Source organism: Toxorhynchites rutilus, chromosome 2 (genome assembly GCF_029784135.1).
Source record: "Toxorhynchites rutilus septentrionalis strain SRP chromosome 2, ASM2978413v1, whole genome shotgun sequence".
NCBI classification, from domain to species: Eukaryota; Metazoa; Arthropoda; class Insecta; order Diptera; family Culicidae; genus Toxorhynchites; species Toxorhynchites rutilus.
Window position 1 is genome coordinate 92751631 of NC_073745.1, and position 14085 is coordinate 92765715.

Consider the following 14085-nt stretch of genomic DNA (forward strand, 5'->3'; position numbering starts at 1 on the left):
TAGTAAATGTATAGGCCTTCACAGGATTTGTCAGTGAGTGTTTATCTCATCATTATTATTTAAAATCATTGTCAGACACTATTTTCGTTCAAAATATTCGAAAATCGAAAACTTTACTTTTTATGAGAAATTTTGGTGGTTCTAAACCTTTTGGTTTGTCATTGGTGTTGGTGATGCTGGATTTGATTTTTAACACGTTAAGCCCCGTTTCGGTTCATAGGGACTGACATTGAGCTTTTCATCAGAAAAACGTTTATCACTGGCAATGAAAGTTACTAGATAAGGAAATAAAAAAGAATGTGGTTTGATCTCGGATGTCGAATTTCGAATTTTTAGCACTTAACCTACCGATATTTCATGTATACCTATTCCTACCAAATGTCCCTTTCTGAATAGTTAATGAATAATGACTCGATGCATATAGTTTTGCTGAGAAACGTGACATACCATCATTCTTCTGTATATTTCGACATTTTGGGACAACAATTATTAGCAAAATAATGAAATTACAATTTTTGATACGCAAAATAGCACTGTAGCTTGGAATAGTTACTGTTAGCTCGCTTGGATAGTCAGCAATATAATTAATTATGTGTGCAAAAGTGTGTAATGCAACCACATATACAAATCTTTCTGATATCATATGAATGTTTGCACGGGTCAAATGACCCATTGCGGTAGTTAGGACAGATCACATATATTTCTCAGTTTAAAAAAATAACAAGAGAGGAGTAAACAAAAAATACATTCGATGTATGTTTTAAGAAAAGTAGTGTAGGCAAATGATGTTGTTCCAATGTAATTTGCAAGAAAATTCTGACAAAACGTTTAAAATGGGTCATTTGACCCCTCGTGATAGGCTTAGTATTAATACAATAAATATCTTTAGGAGCGAGAATCGACGTTGATATTGTGCGAATAATCTTGATATGAACTGAATGCAAATCGCAGCAAAAGATTCCGGTACCCAACGTGTTAATGTTATTATTTTATTTCTACACTATTTCTCAATCTCTTCTCACTTCATTTTAGCGTCCTCTTCTTCTCTTTGGTTGGTTCTATTGAGGCTTTGAACTTAAATGTTCAATCGCCAGAGATGTTTCGTTGATGACGATGATGTTGTTGTGTCTTGAAATCCTGCGAGAGTGTGTGCGAGTGCGGTTATGATGAACGATCCTTATTGATGGCCTTTCTTTGCGCGATTTGCTAAAAATTATACGATTTTTTTTGCACGAACGCATCAATCGCCTAAAAAAATAATACACTGTACATGTCCGACAGTCCCAGAAGTATCATTCCCAAATAATCCACAAATTATACTATGCAGCACCCTACGTAAAACGGTAACAGAAAGTCCGAACCATGATGACGGTAGAGGCAATAGAAGCCGATACCAAAAAAGTTTCACCTTCAGTTTCCAAATAAGGAAAATAGCTCTTACCTCTGGAAAATACCTTATTCATATCCGGCCTGGAATTCTCTGCACCTTGTGTAGCGGTCAGCAGTGTTAAATGTTCTAGGGCAAAACATACTCTTATATTAATTTGCCCTAAGGGAGATGATGAGCATTTGGGTTATGCTGATCACAGAAGTGGTGTAAAGCTTATTCGCCTTCCTGCGTAATATTCTGATCTGAGAGTCTGGGAAAGATTCCTGCGAGAGCTTCCAGGCTGGAGCGTGAAAGGTGGAGCAGAATATTTCCATGCTCATACATGCTACTTCCAATAGCTCAGAACAGTGGAAGCGCTCGATTTTTGTTCGTAGTTTGTGAATTTTGTAAATAAATGCGTAGTCTCGGAAGAAAGAACGTTTTTATTTGTGTATATGTGCAACTTCTCCACAGGAGGCGCATCTTTCAAAATATCCTGTACTAGTCGCATCACACAAGAGCTAATTCGCAGAAGAAAGCTTCGCTAAACACCCGCTACAGCGAAATCATTTGGACCATCGGCAAAAGTTCACACCAAGTCGGTTCCATTGGTCTGCTTCTGTGAAGGATGGCTTCCGGAGAGGACGCTACGGATATTTTTTATAGATCGTCAAAAGTTGGGATTATTGGACGAGACGACAAATTGATCTTGGCGGGCAGTCTTCCTCGGGATAACCAAAAATGAACGAATACGTATACGAACACGTGAAAATGGAATAATCGATCGCAAGGTCACCAAACAAAGCGCAAAACACTCCTCCCGTCAAGATCAATTCGCTTTTTATTATTTCGGATATTACTTTAGAATGCAGCTAACTTTTTGAAACAACTCTTTTGTGAGTGCTTTAAGTATCCTTAAAAGGACCGTAGTTTCATGCAAGCAGCTGAAGATGGTTGATTCACTCTAGTTCTCGATGATTATCGTTTTCCTAATTCTTAATTAAATTATCAGGATAGAATCATATGCACGGTGGAGAACTACGATTGTTTTCGCAGTGGTATTGATGTATTAAAATTGTGTTCATTTCATTTGTTATATTATAGAGACTTTAAACTTGAAAGTTCATTCTCCTCATCAAATTGTATTTCGGTGCTGATCCAGTGGCTCCTTTTGGTCGGTACAATTTGAGGAGCACAAATTGGACCAATCAAAACACAGTATTCAGCGCTTTTAGATAATGCTTGACACTTTACAATTATTCAACTTAAAATATAATTTTATTTATTGTGATAGATACGTAGAAATATTTTTAATGAATTGATGCAAACATGTTTTTGATCTATTAAGAAATGGTCGAGTTATAATCATTCAAAATATTTCATAATTATTTTTTTAAATTTTAATTTGCTGTTTAAATTTTCATTTGACGAAATTTTTGACCTGTATAAAACTTGAGTTGACTGTTTTTTTGAACTTGCGAACAATTAACAAAAACAGTTTTGAATTTTAATGGTTTTCTGATCAAAACAAGCCAGACAAATTGAATCTACCTCATGCCCTTACTACATGCCAAGCCGTTATTTTACAACGTCGAAGTGGTAAGCTGACGCTCTATTTTCACTTCATGATTATTTGATACGTTCACGCCGGCGCTTACGATCGATGGCTCGCGCTAGACTGCCTCATCGGGCTGCGAGTACTCCCCGTGGGGCGCATTTGATAACGCTTTGAAACGCTTTTGATTAACTTCCATGTGGCCACCGTTCTATTTTTTACGGACTTCCAATTTGGTCTGTTTTCCCTTTTTTCATTAACGGCCCGAAGCTCAACTCCTAGGATATACTCAAGCGGCACTACACGAGTCTTTCCATTGACAAAAAGCATTCAGTTGTCACGTTTTCCGTGATTTTAAGGTACGTAACAGCTGCACTGCGATTTCTGCTGGCGTCAACGTAGACGTGTAACTGTATTTTGGGGTGATTCTCAGCTGAGGTTAGAAGTCGGTAATATCGTGGAATTCTCATCTTTTCAATGGATGGAAGAACCTTTAGCCATGTCTGTCATTATGAAACACCATTGATCCACATTTTCGTCCCAGCATACACCAGTCCTCCAAATCTACTGCAAGAGCACTTTGAGGTACATGAGACAATTTACAACGAGACCCAGCAGATCGAAGATGATCATCATGTTTGTAAGACTTCACATTGACTTCACATCGTTGTGATGTGATTGCCTACGAGAAGATCGTCACCCAATATGTTCCTGCTGATTTCGTAAACGAAGTAGTCCGTTTGGGTACAACAACTAACATACCTAGCAGCTTTTCAGTCACATGATCGGATGACAAATCTACACTGAGGGGTTCGGTGACAACACTTTTTCTCCAATTAACTCGGTTCGTGGCTATCTCTCTTCAATTTTGTAATTTTGCACTCCGTGCTCACCAGGTCTTGCTCATCTTGTTTCAACTTGGTCTGGTCTCTTCTTGGCCATTTTTTGTCGAATTAACCGCTCAACATATCGGTTCCACAACGTGGCTTTACTCAACGGTATACTTGTAGGAAAACTTCAATCAACTTTGATTGATTGTCTCTTCCAACTCTCCAGTAATCCACAAAATGAACATCAAATTTTCATGAGTTTGTGGAGACCATAGCAGGCATGACTCCCATTGATAATGCGTCTCCGTATCTCGCGACCGATATCATTGTCAGAAGTTACCATTGGGATAGACAAATTGACTACCTCGAATTCATCGCCATCGATCACTACACTACTACCTAATTGGGCCTATCATACTCGGATCCGGAAGCCAGCATGTATTTGGTTATCATTTCAAATGTTTTGAATGATGAAGATGCGGATTTGTTGAGAATCTTGCCACGTCGTGACTTGCAAGACCTACCATCGATCCCACTATCTCGCAAGATGACCAACTTGATACTGTTGGTTTACGTCCCGAGCTCCAACAGTACTGGGAAAACACGCATTTAGCTGCGTCAACTCGCTCAGAATAACAGTTTCCGGGTTTGTATAGCTTTTCTTGGATATTTGCAATATTCACTGCACGTAAGACAGTTCCTTCGAACCAGTGCAACCAGAGTTACCAACCTTCCAGTTTTTCCTGTATATTGCCAGTTAAGCCAATTATGTCAGTTTGGATAATGTTTATGTAGGTGCTGCTATATGTTGAACAGTGAATATTTCTCAGTATGTAAAATTTCGCACAACGCCGTAGATGATTTCAAGACCAATTCGATAAAGTTTTACATTACACTCTGCAATCAAGTTCGAATACGTTTGAATTTCAATGGTTCTTTCAATCGTCAACATGACACTAATTTATTGATAGAAAGGAAGCATATGTAAATCGTTCCCCTTCTACAAATTCTTCCAAATATTTGCGATCGAAATTATATTCAGGATATCGACAATGAATTTAGGGAGCTCCGAAATCTGCATTTTACAGACTTCACTGTAAACCATGGATTCTGAAAGTGTTCAACATCGACCCGTTGGGGTCAATATCGGTTTCCCAAGGGTCGACATAAACGAAAACTGATTTTAGAGGTCCTCGAGGTCTCAAAATCGACGAAAGTTATTATTTATAACATTCAAGATACTGTATAAGTGGTGTTACTTGAATCAACTTGTTATGAGAATGACTGATATTTTTGTAGAAAAGTTTATTTGTGTTCTGAAATTCATTGGAGCTTGAATGAAAATACACCCATCTATTAATTTAATTCAAAAGATTACATTAGATTGGTCGAAGGTCACCAGGTTCATCCATCACACTGAATTTAATGTTTTTTATCTTTAACATGCGATTCTACTGTTTTTCCAAAAATGTATTACATGCTTCAGTAATTTGTATTAATAATTACAAACCACATGTGATATTTACTGGGTTTTATGTCTTTTTATTTTGTTGAATTTTGATGAGAAAATTATGTCAAGTTTGCTCACTTAACCAACTGCATTTTTTAAAATTTTGTATGAATAAGAAAAAGAACTAGAGATAAAATTTTTAAAGATATTCGGCTGTGGTATCACTTCATTCTAGAAAAGAGGTCTCTCGCCCAAAATGGTTTAAGAATCCCTGTAAACGAACGTACGGATGCTTCTTTCTTTTGGGGTAAAATTTTGTCACTCAGAAGGAATGACAATAATTTTGCTCTTCTCAAATTGAGAAAAAAATATTCCAAATTTTCTGATTCTGCCGCACTCCTCAGCAACCGTTGAATGATTTTTTTCAGAATACAATTTGAATTAAACAAAACGAAGGAATAGAACAGGTACAAAAACTGTGGGAGGAAACCTAGCTTATAAAAAATATGTAAAATACATAAGTCAAAAATATGTAAAATACAGAAGTCAGAATTATTTAGAATGACACAACATGTAAAACAAAAGTATTATGTTAAAATGTATAATCATAAACAGTATGAGGAAAATTAAAAATGCTGCGGTACTTCAGTACAGGTCGGACTCGATTATATGTGATTCGATTAGATATAATTTTGGACTCGATTATATACAGTTTGGAAAAAAATATTTTTTTAATACTTAAAATATTGCTTATTTCAAGAAGAAATGTGTTCTTTCAACGTTAGGGCGATTACACATTATCCGGTTTCTGTCGGAACGGTTTCAAAAAGCGCCGCTGGGTTTGGACGGAAAACCGGACAACAATGTGAAAGAGACCTCGCCCTACACAAAACCATACATCTCTCACAAACACATACATGCATTTATTTATATGTGGATTTGACAGATAAACATTGCTGCAAATTCGCGATGACAGTGGAATAGTGTCGACGTCTGGTGACGACTTTCAATTAGAGGCCATAATTTGGATCCCAAACTCAATTAGTGTAATCTTTATCAGATTAGAAGACACGAAGCCGGTTTTAAGATGATAAAATGTGAATGAAATTTTTTACATCATGTTACTTTATTACTTGAAACACGTATTTCTGATTTTTATTTAACCATTCGTTTATACATTGTCACTGATACTTTTCATTATAATATAAAGTTATCTTCAAAAACAATTTTCGCATGAGATTTTTCCACCACTTGCAGAAAAGGTGTTTTTTATTTGAATAGAATATTAATTTGATACGGAAATGTTAATTTTCATTCATAATTTTAATATTAAAAACATGTCCATTCCGCCTGAAAACCAATTATTTTTTATGCTCCCCTAAACTGGTAAACAAAACTCAATGCCGTCAACGCGAATCCTCCTGCTACATGCAGCCTACGCAAAATGTTGTAATTCCAGCTGGTGTGGCAACGAACCTTTTCAAATTTGCGTCCCTTGGAGCTCTAAGAGCACGGCCAAAGTGAGAGCAGATCTCGCGGACATGACGTGTACCCTGCATCAGGACTAGGTTCTTATCGATAGGTGCGATCAGAGCGGTCAAAGGTTTCAATTTCCCCGCCCCATTTCAGAATACATTCGCGAAACTCCGTAATTCACAGAGCACACACGTTCGTCTTGGGCTCATGTGGATCTATAACGTTTCCCATAACGACGGCAATGTAAACTTGCATGATGAATAAACTTAAAAAAACTTACTGGACAAAAATATGGTTGGTGTCAACAGTATTACTAAAACTAACTTCAATCCAGTTGCGGTGTACTTATTCATACGCTAAATTGTTTTATTTCCCAACATACACAAATAGCATAATTCATTTCACATGCTCTGTAGCCACACATTTTTTCAATAGTCGCAAAAACACGGTTATATAAAAGTAAAGAATTTGATGAACCAATAATAATAACATTTCGTAATAACCTAGGGGCACTACTTAATTATATGTGATATGTGCTCACATCCTGTGATTATCTTAGAATTTTCCTACGAGAGAATGTGTGCCCATCTATCCATTCTAGACAATTTTTATTCCACCATTGCAATAATAATCTTCACAATTAAAATAACATAATTTTCCTTCAAACACTATCTCACTGCTGCTTCCGCAGATTCTCGTCCAGAAACGCTCTCAGCATATGCCGCAATTCCTCGAGCACGTACCTCTTGGGCAGAAACGGCTTCTCGAGGGCATTTCGCATCAACGCACAGCTGTTAATACACGGATCCTGGGTGAAGAATGACCGAATCAGATATGCCAACAGCTGGTTGATTCCGCTCTGACAGAGCCGAAGCTTCGGCGTTGGGCAGCGGAACATCTTGACCACCGAGTACAGATCGAACAGTTTGGTCGCGAACACCTCCTCGTCGATCGCGTTCCGGTTCAGGTTGAACTGTGTGGAATGTCGAATAAGAATATTAGGAGGGAGAGCTATTTTTAATGTGTTCAAATTATCAAAAACTGACCTTCACATTCAGCTCGATAAAGTCGCTCAAAATTTATTCCTTGATGAACCATTTGGAGATTTGTTTGTCATCATCGAACTCATTTAGTAGCAATTTCAAATAAAGGAACTTATCTATGAACAAAACAAAAACAGAAGTTAATTAAAAAACTCAGTCAATTTGTCGAAAAACACCACCCACCGTTCACCCACAGTCAACGGCAATATGCTCCATAATGTCCTCGTGCGCCTTTGCAGAAACTTTTATCGTCGAACTTGTTCCACAGCAGCTGAATAAAGAAGCGAAATAAAAATTTCGGTATCCATATCACTTGCAAATTCTGATTGATTTCAAAATCAACAAACAAACGTGAATAGCACACACACATTTAATACATGGAGCGAAAAATTGCCTGAATTGTACTAATACTAACAGACATGACAAAATAATTCTTTTATCACTTTTATGGTATCGAGCTTCGTGCTCCGCTTTTGGGAAATGATAGTGATAATGGATTTTCAGGTGCATAAAACACATCTTAAAATAAAAATTATGAATGAAAATTAACTTCTTCTTATGAAATGTGTTCTTTATGTAATAGAGTAATACGTTCTTTTGCAAGTGGGGAAACCTCCTGAACAATATTTGTGTTTGATAATGATTGTATATTACAATGATGAGTTTTAGTGAAAATATCAAGAAAATTATACAAAAATGGTTGAGGAAGAATCAGTACCACGGGTTTTAAGCAATCAAATAACATGAAGTAAAAATTTTCATTAAAAATTTAAACAACTTAAAACTGTCTTGAGGTGTGATAATCTTATAGAGAATGATTTGCCTTCCCAAACCGATGTCTCCACCAGACGTCGACACAATACTACTGTCATCGCTTATAATGCTTGTCCGGTCACCGGACATTGCAGTCGCAGTAGACGGCTGCATCACGGCGCCGTAAAGAGGTTGGTCCGGTCGAAATTTGCCATTTGGGTTTCAAACCGGTCCGGCGGAAACCGGATAATGTGTAATCGGCCTTAAGGTGTAGTTTAAGTGGCTATTACTTGTACAGTGGGGTAAAAATCGTGATTTTTAAAGATTTTGCTTGAATTTTCACCAGGAATTGTTTGTATCGATATTGCAGACAAATTAAGAAAGATAGAAGTTGGGCGTCGAAGAACAAATTGTAGAGCGGTTAAAGAACTTCAATTTGATTGACAGAAACAATCTAGTTTAACATAATGTTTTAGGATAAAATTAATATCAACACATTAAAAATTATTAACTTTTAAGTTTTTCACTTCCAAAATGTTATTAAAATCCACTAATTTAACTGTTCCACTACTATATCCTGTACTAAATTTTCTCATTTTTCAAAAGAAAGCATCAGAATCGTCTGCAGTAACGTTCTTTTTAATGTTTGAGGCAACAGAGTCCGAAACAAAAAAAAGGTTCTATAACTCTGTCAATGTTGAAATTCGAACATATGCGTAGGGGGATTCATCAAATATGATCGTCTATCACCTCCTGAGATAATCTGGATAATTTTTTTTTTCATGTGAGAAAGGTGTTTTCTCACTTTAAGGGGATGAATCAAAAATCAAATTCCTCAAATTTTCAAAAAACTAAAAATACATGCGAAAAAAAACAAATAAAGAAAAAAATTGTTTTAACTCGATTATACACAAGATTCGATTATATACAGTGAAAAGAAATCAAAAACTGTATATAATCGAGTCCGCGCTGTATATAATCAAAATATTCCGACGAAAGTTGGGTAAGAAATAAAAAGAAAAACTAAATTGTATGGTTTTAATGTAGTAGAAGTATACTAATGATACAGATAATATACTAAAAACTATAAAATAATCTTTTTAACTTTTTAAGTTAAATGGTTTAATGTCCTAAAAGCTAGAAAATAATTAGACATGTAACAGTTAGTAGTTATCACATCCGTTCCTTCATTAATCTAGGGCAATGATGAGATTAAAATAAAATCGTGGGGTATATGATGAAACTGACTGTGGATAATGGAAATCCAACGTTTATTTCTTACCTAATTTTCTAGGAATATTTTCATGATGTACATTATTCTATTAGTCAAACCATTTCATTTGATACCGATATTGAAGGCATTACAAAAAATACATAGTCGAACATTTAGTGGCGCCGACCTTTTCGAATTTATGTTGTTTTTTATGTTTCGTGTTCTAAAAGTCAAATCATTCAGCCATTTTTCAATGACGGGCAAATTGAGTCTTTCGAGATTATGGAATACGCAGTTTTATAATGACAGTAGAATTAAATGTATGTTCCAAATTTCAGATCAATCATTCAACAGGAACGGTGTCAATTTTCTATTAATGTGGGACAACCCTACAAACATTCAAACATACATAGAAACAGGTCAAGCTGAATGAAACCTTTTGAAAAGTAATTGGTTGTTTGGGAACTGCGGCCATCTTGGAATTGGATTTTTCATTATCTGCTATGTTCTACTAGTCGAGAACTTTCTTTTGATACCCATATTGATGAGATTTTGAAAAAAATATATGGCGCTATCTTGAGGTGGCGGCCATATTGGGTTTACATTTTTCATAAATAACTGTGTTCTACTAGTCAAGCCATTTTCATTTGATATACATATTGATGAGGTTCTGAGAGAATATGTAATCCGCCATTTTGTAGCGGCCGTCATCTTGGATTTGCATTTTTCATTAATAACTGTATTCTACTAGTCAAGCCCTTTTATTTTATACCCATAGTGATGGGATTTTGGGAAAACCCATATTGATAGGATTTTGAGAAAATATGTCCATAACCCGCCAGTTTTTAGCGGCTGCCATCTTGGATTTTCAAGATCATGGAATACGCAGTTTTATAATGACACCAGATATAAACATGTATTCCAAATTTCAGATCAAACGGTCAACAGGAAGAGGGTTAAATTTCTATTAATGTGGTATGGCGCTACAGACAAAGTTACAAAGTTACAAAGTCACAAACATACAAACGGGTCAACCTAGATAAAACCGTTTAATAAATAAATGCAAATCATAATTATATGACGTTTACCGATGGAAAATTCTTTTTTTTTGACTCGATTATCCGGAGTGAAAAAAAAATCAATACTCTGGATAATCGAGTCCGACCTGTACTAGGAATTTTATAGTAAAGGGTAATTTTAAAGGGTAGATTAGAAGAACAATCAATGAAAAATTCTGCGATTGGACCCATGAACAGCGCTTAGTGAGAAAACGTGGATGTGATAACGAAAAATAAATTTTGAGCGGGACGAAGTCCCATCCCGGTAAAATTTTTTGAATGAAGGTCACTTATTCCGGATACCTTGAGTCATTTGAGCGAAATCTACCGTAGATTACGTGCTACGACCACAAATGCAAGAGAGTTTATATTCTTGAACGAACTCTTTAAATTAACATTCAGCTCTCGCTTGTTCTCTCATCTGTTTTAAGTGATCGTAATCAGTGGTAATCTCCGTAATTTGCGGTAAATGCAACTTGAAAGACTTAGAAGTACGTGTTTCCAAGGAAACACATGTGAAGTGATAATCCTATTCGCAGCCAGCCATATCGCTCGCTAATACTGCCACGCCGCTTGACGAGTGTTGAGAGCGACAAAAAACAATTTATCAATCAAAAGCCAGCGCTAGCAAATTATGTACGGATTCCAAGATGCGCCACGATATACTCTGAAGAGCGTTTTATTCCTGGTAGTAAACAAAAGACGAAACACATATGTGGCATTCATGCGGCGATCTTGTGGACCATTGCAAGTCCAGCATAACAAATATGATCGCCAAAAATGAGAGCAACAAATACAGAGATAGTACAATCGGGGGCACAGTAACTAAAAAATAATAGCTGTACACAGTATTACATCTCGTGCCGTTCGCTCGTGAATGTTTAACAGATGCGTTGGGTGCTCTCCATCACTGTGCACACCACATAAGCGCATAACTCAAGATTATGCTGCTGGAGACTCTCGTGCGCATTGTTGTTTATTATTTTCTCGATATTGAAAATTCATGCTGCAGATTACACCCAGTTGAAACCGTTCATCAGAGTCATGCTGGGTTGGGCGCTGTATTAATCATAGTTTCAATGCTGGGTTGTTGAACTAGGTTCAGCGAATATTCTGAAAGAGTATTTTTCAATATTCTATCGTTCCCTGCTACAAAGCTAAGGTCCTGACCTAGTGCCATATTTTGGTTCCAACTAGAGCCGGTACATCACAACCGCAACGATAAGGTATCATTAAAAAAATACACCGCTGAAAGGAAATTTAATTATTCACTCATTCTCTCCCAATGCACTTCCCTTTTAAAAAGCCAGAACCCAAAGGCCAAACCGCACACTATCGGGCAGAGTGCGGAGTTTGTTTCACCCTTCATTGAGGAAGAGGATGTTTTTGATTTAATTACAACGAAAGTGTGGGCGAAAGAAAAACCCAATAAGGTTGTGCACATAAATATACATTATATGTATGGTCGCTTTATATGAACGTAAGCTGAAAACCCTTACACGAGATAAATCATAGTAAAGAGATGTGCGAGTGGAGAAACACTTTTAATAGAGACGACTCTAACCAACACTGCACTCTTTCTAATTTAGTGTACAGAGTGAACGAGCGAAGCCGGAAGTACTTCACTTAAGTCAAGTGACAAACAGTCAGAGCCCGCTGCAGAGAGTGGGTTCTACTATGTGACGACTGCATGTATAGATGAGACGACAAGAGCAGGAGAGCGATTTGTTTCCAAGTGGCGGATGGAGAGGTGAACTCATACAGGGGACATTGGCATTATAGTCTCCGCGTAGCTATGTACGCCATTCTGGGAATGACAATTAATCATATCCAAACCATCGTATAACCGTATATGCAAACTATCCATCAGCTCGTGTGACAGTATCGTATCAATTTGTCGCCGTTTTAGCACAGTGACACGGCGATTTTCGCAGCCGTATATGACCAGAAGGTGTGATAGCTCTGCACGAAATTCGCTACGGAAGTTACACATATCCAGCGAATTTGTACGTTACAATACGTGGCCATCCAATCGGAAATCAAACGGAAAACACCATTAGCCAACCTCCGAAATGTTCAAATGCCCCGATTTGTTTGGATGAGTTTTGAAAACGACATCCTGTTTTCTTTAACGCTACTCTCCGGCGCAAGGACGAATATACAATATACTGCTGCTGCACAGCTGCGCAACTTTTCAAAATGAAAACAAATAATTGCCACACGGTGTGTATCACTGCTTCTCTAGCAGGAAACGAGGTCATCCAGTTCATTTTTGTTCTGCAAACCCTTCGAGTAACTTTGAAATGTTTGCTGCAGGCAAACTCGAAAGGCGAAACATCCAACCTGGATGAACTCTGGGGTTTGTCCTCGCAGTAACTGGAAAGTATCATATGCTGACACACATTTTTGAACCCAACACACATACACATATGCATCTTACTTCAAGATCCTGCGCTCCACATGATTCTCCATTCTATTCGCAAGTATCTACTGACTGTCGGAAGAGCTTTTCAAATATCTCCCACTCATTTTTATTACATTTTTTCCTTTAGCCACGATGTCCTAAAAAACAATGAGGTTATGTAAATTGGGGGCACTCGAAAACGCGCAAACTCGAGATAATTAGAGATTTACTGTGATGCTATCCTCTATCAGGTGGTGGATGGGAATGACTTAAATCTGTGAATTATTTTGAACAGAATCTATGCGTGCTGTCAACTGTTTTACCATTTGCTGTTCTCTCAGTTGATTGTCTATCATTCATGGCCATGGGAGGAAAACCTTTTTTTTCTTCACTCTCCGCTATCCCCCACATCAAAGAGCTCGAATGAGCCCCCTGGTAGTGGACGCAACTATCTCAGTTCGAACTGTACAATAAAAAAAACAATATGTAATGAAAAAAGCTAATATACTAATAAAAATAAGCTGAGAAAAGGAAACTAAAAATTTCAAAAATATGTGTGTGACAGCTAAAGTCATTTATTTGAAATGGGTGTGAAGTCCCAGTGGAAAAAAATTCTTTTAAGGGACTCACTGGTATAAAACATATGAAATCATTACAAATTTACATTTACATTTATGTTATTAACTAGTTACGATTTCTGGTAGATCATGCTAATGTTACTCAACCAAGGATGTCATGTAGATTCTCCTTCAGAATTTTTTTAAGTTTGATTTTGAATATGCTGCGATTGCTAATTCGTTTCAGTTCAGTAGGCAATGCATTATAATTTTTTGGACCAACGATTGAAATCCTCTTTTGACCAGACTGTGTGTGTACTCTTAATAATCTTAAACTGTTAGAATATCCGGTCGGATAACTATGGCTAGTGGAAGGT

At 36.9% G+C, this 14085-nt stretch overlaps 1 protein-coding gene and 1 long non-coding RNA gene across 2 annotated transcripts in view; both read right to left on the minus strand.

The window, feature by feature from the left end:
- The window catches only part of LOC129764271 (protein enabled), an 80770-nt gene that overhangs the window by 29346 nt on the left and 37339 nt on the right, over positions 1 to 14085 (minus strand). The gene's annotated exons all lie outside the window — the stretch shown is intronic.
- LOC129764274 (uncharacterized) lies at positions 7357 to 7986 on the minus strand. The gene is made up of 3 exons (XR_008741097.1): positions 7907 to 7986; positions 7727 to 7839; positions 7357 to 7653 (listed from the first exon to the last, which is right to left on the minus strand). It is a non-coding gene; the product is annotated as an uncharacterized LOC129764274 (long non-coding RNA).